Genomic DNA, 14,008 nt, shown 5'->3' with positions numbered 1-14,008 from the left:
TGTGGATACAAAAGTTGATATTTACTTATTAGAGCCTCCTATTAAATGTGGGGAGAAATTTGATATCTTAGATTGGTGGAAAGGAAATTCTTCTAGATATAAGGTTCTTAACTAAATTGCACGAGATCTTTTAGCAATTCCGGTATCCACAATTGCTTCTAAGTCTGCATTCAATACTAGTGGGAGAGTAATTGATCCTTTTCATTCCACGTTAGCTCCAACCACAGTTGAGGCACTTGTATGTGCACAAAATTGGTTACGTTCGAAAGCAATTAGCGTTGATCTTCAAAGATATTTTGAGGATATTGTAATTATTGAAGAAGGTCCATATCTTTATAACATTCTTTCTCTACGTCAAATATATTATTTATATAATTAGTATTTTAATAAGAATCATTTTTGTAGACTTCAAAACAAGTTTAGAGATGAAAATGAAGGAGGGGAACGAGAAGGAGAAGAAGGAGAAGGAGAAGAAGGAGAATAAGAAGAATGTGAAGAAGAAGGTGGCTTGAACAAGTTTGTAACTTTTGTGTTTGGTGGACTTTAGAACTTTAATGTTTGTAGTAATTTTATTTATATTTGATGGACTTTGAAATTTTTATGTTTGTGATGTAGTACTTGTATTTATGTTTAATGGAATTGGAACTTTTATATTTGTAGGACTTTTATTTACTATTTATTGTGGTGGACTTTCGAACTTTTATATCTGTATGACTTGTATTTAAATTTAGTGATGTGCACTTTGGAACTTTTATGTCATTGTTTGTGGAACAAAAACCTTTTATGTTTGTAATACTTATATTTTTAGACTTTGAAATAATTTTTAAATTTGTTGTTGAACTTGTAGTGTTATTAGTAATCTAGACTAGTAATACCAAACAATGACTATATATTTAAATTTGTTGTTGAACTTGTAGTGTTATTGTTTAACTATTTTTTTAAAAACATTATGATCAAATCATATAAATTTAGAAGACATGAAAAACAAGGAAAAACCTTAAAAAAAAAAAAAGCGAAACCGAACCATTCAATTTCAGAAAAATAATTTCTAAAATTTGTGATTTGTTCGGTTTGAGTGTCAAACCGAACCGAACCGAACCGTGAACACCCCTACTTAGGGACGTACAAACATAATCCAAAAAAGATTTTAGGTATTGTTAACGCATATGCATTATGTCAATACCTGAAATTTAGCCAATTTATCAGACGTTTCTTATTATACTTTACTTTCTTGTTATATTCTTTATGCATACTTAGACTTATACTCTCTATTGTAATATACACTTGATTATTCAATTTAATAAAATATTTCAAAATACAACATGATACCGGAGTGGTGCGAGATCAAGTCAGAGTGAGTTCATGATGATAGATCTTGGCACAGGCAAGAGATAGAATCGACAGTAGATTTGTGTTTCACTAAACAGAATAAGATGATCTGAATGATGTGGTCGCATGTCAGCTGAACTGAATATAGAGCCTTAAAACTCTAATACTATATGTTGTATTTTGGAATATATTGATTTAGAAGAACCATCTTCCATTAGTACCAAAAGAAAAAAAAATGTTAAATGAAGCTTAAAAGTAAATGTCATGTAGCCTTAAATTTAAAATAAATAATATGATACTATCGTACAAAGACAAACACAACTTGATGTCCTTACTTTAAATTCCTTTTGAAATGTATGTTGAATTTATTTATTACTTTTTTTTGTTTCCTTACATTTTAGTCCTATAATTTTGAATATTTAATTTTAATCCTTATATCTTTAATGATTTAATCCTATAATTTCATGTTGTTTGTTTAATATTGACTTTTTTTTATTAAAAAAGTTGTCCTTTTTTTTTTTTACTTCTTTTATAAAATAAAAAGAGTTGGTAAAATAATAATAATAATAATAATAATAATAAAATAGATTTTATTAACCGTCTCTCCATAAAGTTGTAGAGTATCAATTTTTTGTACGTAGATTATTGAAAATATATAAATTAAATTTACCATTTATCGAAAATACAAAATTAAATATTTTTAATTAAATTTTTAATAATAAAGTTGAAAATACAAATTTTATATCACTTAAATTATATACGGTTATTTTAATGAAAAATATTAAAATGTAGACCATTATAAGTACCGGATGAAAAATGATATTTTATTTGACAAATGAGACATTGAATATATTGGCTTGTAATGGTTTGTTACTCTTATTACATTTATGAGCATATAATAAATTTGTTGTGGAACAAATGTCTGCCACATCATAATGTGAACTACCACTTGGATGTTGGTCATACATTATAGTTGTCTCAATGCCAGTGAATATTAAAAATGTGAATATTTATTTTAAAATCAACTTATAATAAAGTTTTGCATGAGCAACTATCACTAAGCCAAGGGTGTCCTAATTTTTATTTTATATTCTTTCTATCTCACATGCCATTAATTTAATTATATCATAAACCAAATTCCTGGATTTCTTTTATTTTACCATATCTATAATTATCCCATTGTCATTTGTTATATGGCTAATATATTACTCCATGTTAATCTTCATCAATACAACATCTATAATTTGTGATACATAATACTATTTATTAATGGGTAATTATCAATGTAATATACGGAAGAATCACTACAAGAATTTTGGGCTTTAATGTCAGTTGGAAAAAGTAAAATTGAATGTATGATCTCGGTTTTGTTTTTTTAAAAAAAGTGGATCTTTAATGTCAGTTTTAAACCGACATTGTAGGGGTACCTTTAATGTCGATTTTAAACCAACATTAAAGACCACTTAATTTATCCTTTCACTTTCTATTTTCCTCCCATTTTTTTCATTTTCCTCTTCACTCTCCCCCTATTTTCTTTTTCCTCTCATTCTCACACTTCCCTCTTCAGGCCCTCTTCTTTCTCACTTCTCTCTTCCAAGCCCTTGCCATTCATCCATCGATCGTGGGTGAAGAGTCTATCGTGGTGTAGATCTGGCCTCTGTGCAGGTCTGTTTGTCGTGTAACCCGTGCCACCGCACCCAATCGCCCACGTCTCATCAGTCGTCCGGATCTGCTACTCGTTCCGCCAAAGCGCCACAGCCACGCACCGCCATTCACGTGTCTCCGCTGCGCGCCGCCAAGTTCGTTCTTGGCCAAATATCCCCATAATTTTCAATACTTTACTTCTCAATTTTTAAATTTGACCGAAAATGAATCCCTCGAAAAGAAAAAAGTTAATAAATAACTTTTAACTTTTGAAAATAGAGCTCTAACAAATGAGCTCAAAGATTTTTGTGACAATTGCTTTTATTTTACTCCTGATATTTGACATACACAATTGATGTAACCCGTAAATCTGTAAATATAGGAGAAGGGTGGAACTCAGATGTTGAAACCTTAGTTAATCAAGCCAACAAATTGGGACTTCCACCCCAAGCCTCCAACGCTCACACCATCAACGGCAAACCAAGCCCTCTCTTCCCTTACTCCGACAAACAAAGCAACTATTTTATATATATGAGAAGTTGCACTTTTCAACTTGTCATAGATGAGGCTAAAATGTATAGTGATGTATTTTTTTTTTAGTAAGAACAATTGCTTCAGACTAACTAAAGAAAATGTATAACATATCATCATTTGGTAGCTTTTCTTCAAGTTCTCATTGTTAGTTTCTATTGCCTTTTGGTCTTGACACAATTGAATATTGTTCTGCAGATTTTTTCATGTTAGTTGTTAATACCTGCCTTCTTTTTTATATCTGTGTGAGTTTCTATACTGTTATTGACTATAGCTGTTCTATGTCTTTCATCTTGAGCAAGCTTTAATGAGTATTCTTTTATGGATTTAACTTTTCCAGTTGATATTGAATAGTGTTCTCTTGCTTGGCTTAAGTAGCCAAACGATTGTAGGTAGGCCAACAGTACCAAGTTCCTTAGTTGGTGGAGTTCAATTGGAGTGTCTCTTTGTTCTTGTTTTCTATCCCTAAAACTTGCATGTGGATTTTTTTTTTTTTGGTTTCTACATTATTTGATTGTAGAGAAAAGACATCAAGAAATAGGCAAAATGGGTATGTTTCTATAGTGGACACTTTGAACAAGTGGAAGAAGAAAGAGGCAAAATGGGTATTTGGGTTTGTATACTTCAAGATTTTTGTTCTAGTTTAGTACTTCAAAACTCTCCTTGTAGGTTTCTGTTATATAGAAAGGTGAAAAATAACTTCAAATCAGTTACAAATCTGTTACATTCAAGCTACTTTTAAATACACTATGCAACTAATTATAAAGAGTGTGAGAGAAAAATTGTACAGAGTGATCAAGAAGCTTGAGACTTATCTTGTAGCAATCTTTAATAAAACTCTCGTCAGCTTCTCCGTAGACGTAGGCTATCCTTGGTCGAACCACGTAAAACCATTGTGTTCATCTTCTTCCCGATCGTCTTCTTCTATCGTGTACCTTTGATCCATGGAAGATGATGGTTGAAAAATTGTCTAACTGTCAAATTAAGTGTCTAAGAACTGATAATGGGCTTGAGTACTGTGTAGAGGAGTTTAATGTTTTTTTGTAGACAGCATGGTATAACTAGACACAAGACAATTAGGTATACACCTCAGCAAAATGGGGTGGCAGAGAGGTTGAACAGAACAATAATAGAGAGAGTAAGAAGCCTATTGTCTGATGCTATACTTCCTGAGAAATTTTAGGCAGAGGCAGCCTCATACACTGTCTATACACTAAATAAATGGCCTCGTACATCTCTTAACCTTTTAACCCTTGAAGAAAGGTGGACCATACAGCCTCCTAACCTAAATAACCTAAGGGTGTTTGGTTGCACTGGTTTTGTTCATCAGAGTAAAGGGAAATTAGCTGGCAGAGCTGTGAAGTGTATGTTTTTGGGCTTCACAGAAGATGTTAAGGGGTTTATAATGTGGCACTCTACTGAGAAGAGATGCATTACCAGTAGAGATGTTGTTTTCAGAGAAGATAAAATGTATATGCAGAGATCTAATCCTAATGTTTCAGTACCTCAAGTGAAGAATGATAAAATTGAGGAGGAGCAAGTTCTAATCCCTACTTCTGATCCTTCAAACTCTTAATCATTTTTTGATCAGCTACCTCATCTAGAAGAAGAACTGGAAGATGCTACTATTGATCCCGAGCAAGAAGAACCAGACTTGAGAAGGTACAACCTAGCTAGAGATAGGCAGAGAAGAAACATTGTGCCACCTTCAAGTATGAAGACTACTTAGCTTTGAATGCTTCTGATTTATCTAATGATTCAAAACCCTCAACCTTTGAAGAAGCAGTGAGTTGTTCTAAAGCTAAGATGTGGATAGAATCTATGAATGAAGAGATTGATTCACTAGTGAGAAACAACACATGGGAGTTGACACCTTTGACAAAAGGATGCAAGCCAATTGCATTCAAATGGGTGTACAAGTTGAAGGAAGGTTTCCCTAATGATCAAGGACCTAGATTTAAAGCTAGGCTGGTTGCTAAGGGTTTTACACAGAGGCCAGGTGTTGATTTTAATGAGATTTTTTCTCCAGTGGTCAAACAGACTTCTATCAGATTATTGTTGTCTATTGTGGCTCAAAATAACTTAGAGCTGGAGCAACTAGATGTTAAAACAACTTTTCTACATGGCTTCCTAAAGGAAGTTATCTATATGAGCCAACCAAAGGGGTATGAGGTTAGAGGGAAAGAAGACTATGTTTGCCTACTTAAAAAGTCTATTTATGGCCTCAAACAGTCCCCTAGATGTTGGAACAGAAGGTTTAGTGATTTTGTACAAAAGAATGGTTTTTATAAAAGCTCCTATGACAGCTGTGTTTACATAAATACAGAGTCCTACACTCATCCTATCTACTTGTTACTATATGTGGATGACATGCTTTTATCAGGAGAAACTATGAAAGAACTGAATAAAGTAAAAGATCTACTCAAGTCAGTGTTCGAAATGAAAGACATGGGAATTGCAACAAGAATACTAGGCATTGACATTATTAGAAATAGAAAAACTAGTATTCTAAGCATTGATCAGTCATAATATTGCAGTAAATTGTTAAAGAAGTATCAAATGACAAAGACTAAAGTAGTGACTACTCCTATTGCTAACCATTTCAAACTTTCAGCAGAAAATTCACCAGAGAATCAAATATTGAACATCAGTAGATAATGTCAACAGTCCCCTATTCCCAAGTTGTGGGTAGTTGAATGTATCTAATGGTATCTACAAGATCTGACATCGCCTATGCTACTAGCCTAGTGAGTAGATACATGGCTAATCCGGGTAAGAGGCACTGAGAGGCAACAAAGTGGATAATGAGGTATCTTAAGGGTACTTGTCATGCTAAACTAATGTACTAACAGCTTCCAGATAGTGAACCAGAGCTGATTGGGTATGTTGACTCAGATTATGCCGGAGATTTAGACAATAAGAGGTAATTATCAGGGTATATCTTCCTATTTGAAAGGTGTGTCCTAAGCTGAAAGGCTACTTTACAATTAGTGGTAGCCCTTTTTACTACTGAAGCAGAGTTCATTGCTCTTTCAGAGGCAGTGAAGGAAGACGTATGGCTAAAGGGTCTCCTATGTGACTTCGGAATTAAACAGAATACAGTAAAGATATTTTGTGATAATCAGAGTACAATACATTTATCTAAGCATCCTCAGTACCATAACAGAACCAAACATATAGATGTTAGATATCATTTCATTCGACAGTAGATGGAAGCTAAACAGATTGAAGTTCTGAAAGTACATACCTCAGAGAATGCCTCCGACATGTTGAGAAAGACAGTCACTCAGCTCAAACTTCAGAAGTGCCTTGATATTATAGGGTTTGAGCTGAGGGACAAAGGTTAAAGAAGAAGACAGTCAGATCAGAAAAGCTGAAGAAAACTTGAAGTTTATTTCAAGGTGGAGATTGTTATACAGAAAGGTGAAAAATAACTTCAAATCAGTTACATATCTGTTACATTCAAGCTACCTTTAAATACATTGTGTAGCTAATTGTAAAGAGTGTGAGAGAAAAATTATACAGAGTGATCAAAAAGCTTGAGACTTATCTTGTAGTAATCTTTAATAAAACTCCCGTCAGCTTCTCCGTAGACGTAGGCTATCCTTAGCCGAACCAAGTAAAACCATCGTGTTCATCTTCTTCCCGATCGTCTTCTTCTATCGTGTACCTTTGATCCATCGATCGTGTAGCTTTTAGCCAACGATTGTTTACTTCGGCACCCCTATCGTGTAGACGACCATCTTCTTGAACTTCATCGTCTAGACGATCTTCAGTAAAGCCTTCATCGTCTAGACAACTCGTCCCTTATCGTCTAGACGACCTCCAGCTTTACATCTCTTCACCTAGACGACTGAAGCCTCATTGTCCCTGCGATTTCCGGCAGCATTCCTTTGGTTTTCTCTTTTCTTTTCTCTCTATTTTCTCTACAACATAGAAAAGAAAAGTTTAGTCATTCGAAGTCTACAATCTGCAGAAGTGCCAAGTTCTAATATCAGCCATCAAAGTGTAAGGTCGAGATCTCTCATCATAAGGATTGTGCTTTCAGCACATTGTTTTGTGTTTATGTGAATAATTTTTTAGAAATAGAAGTGTTATGCAATTGTTTCTCTTATTGTTTCAGAACAATTTATGAACTTGAAGAAACAACAAAATTTAAGTTCGTATTAGAGAAAATCTCTTTTTCCAAATACTATAGGTCTTGAAGAACATCGCTCGAAGAAGAACAAATGTCAAGAACATCATTTTGATGTTTATGAGAAATGAAAGAAGAGAGAGGTATTTTCTTAACTTTGTTATGTGTAAATCCTGATCTATTGATTGATTGTTGGATGTTTAGATTTTGTTATTGCTCCATAGAACTACATGTTAGATTTGTGTATGTTTTCATCTGTAAGGTATTTTATTCATTGTTAGCTTTTCTTGAAGTATTTATAGAAAGAGTTTAACTCTAAGGACACGAGTCTTGAAATTAATCTTTAGAGTTCTCATTTCTTATTTGATAGATGGTTGTTTAGAGTTCTCATTTCTTATGCTAACTACTTGTGTTTGTTGGCTTTTGAAACCACTTCTTTTTGTAGATTTTGTGTTTATTGTGATATTTATTTGGATTGATGGAATTTTGAACTTTGCTGAGTTTTTGTTTTTTTGGCTTTTCTTTTCATTGATAGGAACTGAGTTCATGAATCTGGAGATATAAGATCAAACGCCCATGTGACAACTTTTGAGATTTGAAGTCAAGTGAGCAATCAGATCTGAGTTTTTGTAAATCATTGTTGTTTATGTTTGAATGTCTGAAGAAACCTACAAGGAAAGTTTTTGTAAATCATTGTTGTTTTTGTGACAACTTTTGAGATTTGAAGTACATTGTGGGCTAAATTTGCTTATTGATGTATGTGTTTTTTAATATTTATTTTTTGGGAATTCTGATAGTTATGTTGAGAACAAGTGGTTGTGGAATATTATTGGGAGTGTGTTTCTTTGAACGGGTTCAAGGTAAATTTTTGGTTTTGTTGTGGTAGCAGCATTATGCTGCCAAAAATTTTCCATCGTCTTCGTAGCTCATATCTAGGTAATCAAGCTTATCTTCTTCAAGATCTTGAAAAAGAAGATTCTCTCATTTATTCAACTATTGAGTTTTCTTGTTTTGCAGGTGCAATAAAGGAGTAAAGATTTGGTATATGCTTTTTCTTGGGGAACTCTAGATCCAATACATTCACTACAAGAATTTTGCCTTGAATGTACCATTTATGCACATTCTCAATAAACACGGTTAGTTGAATATGAATTCTGATCACATTTTCACTTTCAATCCTTTGTCTTAAACCTTTTTTGTTTGTGATCCTTTGAACAACAGTGGTCAGACAACGATGCCTATAACCAAAGATTGTTGAAGTTGAGGGTCTGTTCAAGAAGAATTATGAAGGGATACATACTTACCAAGTGGATAAAGACAGTAAAATGGCTGAGAAAATTCTTGCAGCTAGTCCAATTTTGTAATAAAATGGTAAATGAAGCTCTTCAAGAATTTGGATGATATCATGAAATGACTGGTGTTGGGTCGATTTTACAAATGTAAGTGTGAAAGTTTCAAAGTTGAGAGTTTTTGTTCATAAACAAGATATCAATCTTTTTTCCATGTGTAGAGGTTTTTTTTTTCCCATTAGGCATCGATTCTTGTTGCTCACAAGTACTACTCGACCTATGATGGTTAGTGTTTGGAATGGGAGTTACCCTACAACCCAGATGTTAAAATGTCACGTAGGCACTTGGATATATGGTTTGTCGGTATGACAAGTTTATAGTTTTGTGGTAACTTTGTGATTATGAAAGTTTTTTTTTTATCAACTTAAGAATTAAACATAACATTTTAAAGCCTCAATCACTTTGGTAATGTAAACAGGTCAAAGAGCATTAATTAATTTGAAAGGTTGGATAAAAGACAAGATATGAGTTCCTACCCCATGTTTATACAATGTAACATTTATAGTTGTGCTACTTTCAATGATGAGGTAGTTAAGATAAATATGATATGTTACTTATTTGTAAGTTTTGAGGCTATATTATTTGTTTTGGCTTCTTTCTTAGACACTTGGATGTATAGTTTGTGGGTGTGACATGTTTATAGTTTCATGATGACTTTGTGATTCTAAAAGCTTGCTTGCTTGTTTATTCTTGTTTGATCCATTAGTCAATCTTATTTAATTATGATATAGCCTAGTAAAGAAAGGAATCAGTCTTAGCCTTAGCGACATCACTTCCAGATTGGCAAGTAGCTCCATGTAACAGATTCGTCCATACTATCGGTAGAGTTTGTACTCTCTTTCTTTGTTATGCCAACCTAAAAAGAGAGAGGGATACAAAACTTCGGAATTCTTTTTTGTTGTGCATTGGATTTTGACCATTATGACTTTATACTGATGGTGTGTGTATTTTGCATATTAAGTTTGAAGATTTTGCACATTGCTAGGCGTTTGAAGAGTGAAGGGCATTACATCATTGTTTCTGACTGGAAAAAGAATGAACACGTGACAGAGGATATGTTCTACCATGAATTCCATCTAGTTGATCTCAAAGTTATGGATAATTGCATGAAGGTGACTGAGAAAGTTGACCATGTCTTCAATCTGGCTGCTAATATAGGTGGTATGGGCTTCATCTAGTCCAATCACTCTGTTATTAATAACACCATGATCAGCTTTAATATGCTTGAAGCTGCAAGAATCAATGGAGTTAAAGAGGTTGGTTTTCAAGGAAAATTTTCTCAATTTATGGTGTTTAGGCATACTTTGAATCTTTAATGGTACAAGGTTGGTTGGTCAATGTTTTTATGCTTTAGAGTTATGGCTTGTCAGTGGGGGGTGGGGTCAGAATGAGCTAGACATTTTTTAAAGAGGAATATTTTGTATTCTAAATCTTTTTAATCTGAGATTATTCCCTTCTTTGTTGTTGGTTTTGTCCTTACCAATGAGAAATGAAGTACTCAACAGATAGTTTGATCTTTTATCATGTGAGTGTATGTTTTTATATGCTTCTAGTGCTTTCATCTACCCTGAATTTAAGCAATTAGAAACTAATGTGAGCTTGAAAGAGTCAGGTTTGGCCTGCTGAGGTTCATATTTACTTATGTGTTCATGATTTGGAAATGAAATAACTGTTAGATATGTGCTTAGTAAAACCGTGTTAACATTTGTTTTATAGCCCCAAGATGCTTATGGTTTGGATAAGCTTGCTACAGAGGAGTTGTGCAAACATTATACTGAGGATATCGGTATTGAATGCTGAATTGGGAGGTTCCACAACATTTATGGTCCATTTGGAACATGGAAAGGTAGATCCAAATGCAAAAAATGTTTATGTTATCTCTAGATAATTCATAATGTAAGATCTAATGCTATCGGTTCATTCATATAGGTGGAAGGGAAAAGGCTCCTGCTGCATTCTGCAAAAAGGCCCTCACTTTTGTAGACAAGTTTGAGATGTGGGGAAATGGTCTTCAAACAAGATCTTTTACTTTCATTGATGAATGTGTAGAAGGTGTCCTGAGGTAAGAAAGCTCAATTGCTGTAAAAGTAAGTTCTCGCTCTTGTTTGGATCAAAATTTTAATTTTTCTATGTAACGCTTATGAGTTTTGGTAATTTGTTGATTACCTTGGTTTTAGGGTTAAATTATCATCTCCAATTCCTCTTTGGTAACTTATTATTATGAATTTGTGAAAGTAATTAAGAATTTATTTTGTGCATATACAGGTTGATTACCTTGGTTTTAGGGACATGCCGTTTTTAACTTTGTGACCGACATTAAAAATGGATTGGACAATAATTATATCGAATACACGAACAATAGTTTTGGACAATAATTGAAAAAACGGACATGGTATTTATAAAAAACGGACAATAATAGAAAAAAGTGGACAATAATTCTGGGTTTTAATGTCGGTTTTAAACCGACATTAAAGCCCATAATTCTTTTAATGAACTACGGACAAATATTAATTGTAGTGTCAGTACTAGGTGAAACTTAAAAATTAATGCCAACGAGAGCTTAGCTCAACTGATATACGTGTGCTAAAGATCAAGAGGTTCATGGTTTATATCCTCTCACCCCTAATTTGGACTAAAAAAAAAAAGAAACTTAAAAATTAATAGTAGCGGTGTTCAAATGACCCGACAACCCGAACAACCTCGACTACCCAACTAAAATTATAAGGGTTAAGTTGGGTGGAATTTTTACATTTTTTTGGGGTTGAGTTGGGTTCATGTTACACTTTTAAAAATTTAGGTTGACCCTCCCAACCTGAATTTCTAATATTATTAAAAAATATTTTTGTTATAACTATAAATATTATAACTTATATATATTATTATGATGTTTGCTTAAAGTTTGTAATAAATATCTTGGATTTTAATTATTTGAGTTTTAATAACTTTTAATTATTATTATGTGTTATAGAAAAAATTAAGTATTTTAAGTTAACAAAAAAAAACACTTAAAGAAAATCGACAACCCAACCGGAATTTTAAGGGCTAGGTTGAGTTGGATTGGAGACCATATTTGGGTCTCATTCGGGTAGTCAATCCGATTAATTTGAATTTTTGAATTGGTCCAAAAAATCTCCTTAACTTAGTCCGAGTCAACTAATATACACCCTTAATTAATTCATGTTATTTATATATTTATGATCAACAAATATACTTTTCTTTTATGAGGTTCAGACATTAGGATTAAGTATATTTAACCTAGAGAAATTTTTTGCTAATGACTTTGTCATATGATTTTTATCTAAAAATTACTTGTAATTTATAAATTTTGAGAATTATAAACAAGGTGAAATGTTGGGAGCCATAAGAGGGTTCAAAATTCTTGTTCTCAAATGTTCTATTTAGGTCATCAAGAGATAATTATATTAAAGTATGTAAATGAAATTCAACATTTAACTTAATTTTTTTTAAAAAAAAAAAGAATACACATATGCGAGTTAATAAGAGCAAAAAAAATTGTATAATTTAACCTCTTGGATTTTTTTAACATGCGTGTTTTATTAATGAGATGTCCATAAGACAGGACGAGGCTAAGTGCCAGGGATAAAATATAATCAACGTCTCTGTTTAGCCAACGGAGAGAAAATTCTCCCAATTCCCTCCTCATTATCCGTCCAATCAAGGACTCCCCTCCTTGATCGTTAGAGGCGAGTTTCTATGGATTTTAATCCCACAAGATAAATAGACATCTCTAATAACAACTTTATTAAATTTTATGAAAGATATAGTATAGAAATTAGAAACTTTTACTAGGTTTTCCTAGTTCGAGTCTTTTTTTTTTTTAATTGTTTCTACATGTTACACTTAATTTGATACATTAATATGTGGACAAAAATTCTAATTCTAAGATATTAGGAAAATAAGGAGAAAATTTAATGTTGGCTTTTCCTCATTAAATATTATTATTAATTGAATAGTTCAAAACCAACCAATAAACAACACTCGGAGATTTTTGTTTGAGGTCTAATAATACGATATTGCAACAATATGACTTTCTCTTAAGATAATACAAGATGGAAAATTGAACTTCGAACTTCAAGAGAGAAAGTGCAAGTCAAACTACCACTAGGATTATATTCACATTAACATACAATACTGAATTAAAACATATAACGAATCTTTGACCACAAGATCGATAGTACAAGTTTCATATTAGTTGAATTATATTTATTTTGATATTATAAATCCATAATTATTACTAAAATCATTGGTCCAAACAATTTGATTGGATGGTAATTGCATCCACATGATTGATCTTGAAAACTTTTGTTTAGTTATAAATGAGATTGAAAATAGTAAAAGGGTAAACTAATTCACACCCATCTAAGGTCAACACCATAATGTGCCTATAAAAGGGTCATTTAAGCCATTAATGTTGAATCAAGTAACTCAAACATTAATGAGGTGTATTGAGCTAATCAGAAATTTTGAAAATAAATGATTTAATGAAAAACAGTCTGCATATTTTATATCATATTATATTATATTAAATATATTTTAATTTAACACAAATAAATGAGTTTATAATATGAGATTCTATATTTTTTTTTCCAATATAGTTCTGTTTTAGAATTTTAAAAACAAAATATAGATATGCCAAATACATTTTAAAAAAATGTTTTTCATAACTTTTACTATTATTTAAGCTGCGGAATCTACAAACGGTCTTCTAAAATTAAATTTGTCAAACGAATTTCATTAAATCGATTTTGTAGTCTTAAGAATCTTTTTTTTTTTAAAAAATAATAAATAAATAAATAAATAAATAAAAAATCAAACTGCATAAGTTTCCCTCCATATCCATAATCATAATTTACATTGATTTTAAAAATCTAGTAAATAAAAGAAAATCTATTTTAAATGACGGAAAATATTTATAGACAATAGCAAAATATCATTCTCTATTTGCAATAAACCAGGTTAGATCCTACTATTTGCGTCTATCATGATGACACAGTAGTTT

The 14,008-nt window shown here is 32.2% G+C and overlaps 1 pseudogene; it reads left to right on the top strand.

Moving 5' to 3' along the window:
• Positions 1-6,209: 6,209 nt before the first annotated feature.
• Positions 6,210-11,054, top strand: LOC120067376 (annotated as a pseudogene).
• Positions 11,055-14,008: the final 2,954 nt, after the last annotated feature.

Source organism: Benincasa hispida, chromosome 12 (genome assembly GCF_009727055.1).
Source record: "Benincasa hispida cultivar B227 chromosome 12, ASM972705v1, whole genome shotgun sequence".
In the NCBI taxonomy this organism is placed as follows: Eukaryota; Viridiplantae; Streptophyta; class Magnoliopsida; order Cucurbitales; family Cucurbitaceae; genus Benincasa; species Benincasa hispida.
Note: the sequence above shows the minus strand (reverse complement) of the source record. Positions and strands in the feature narration are given on the sequence as shown.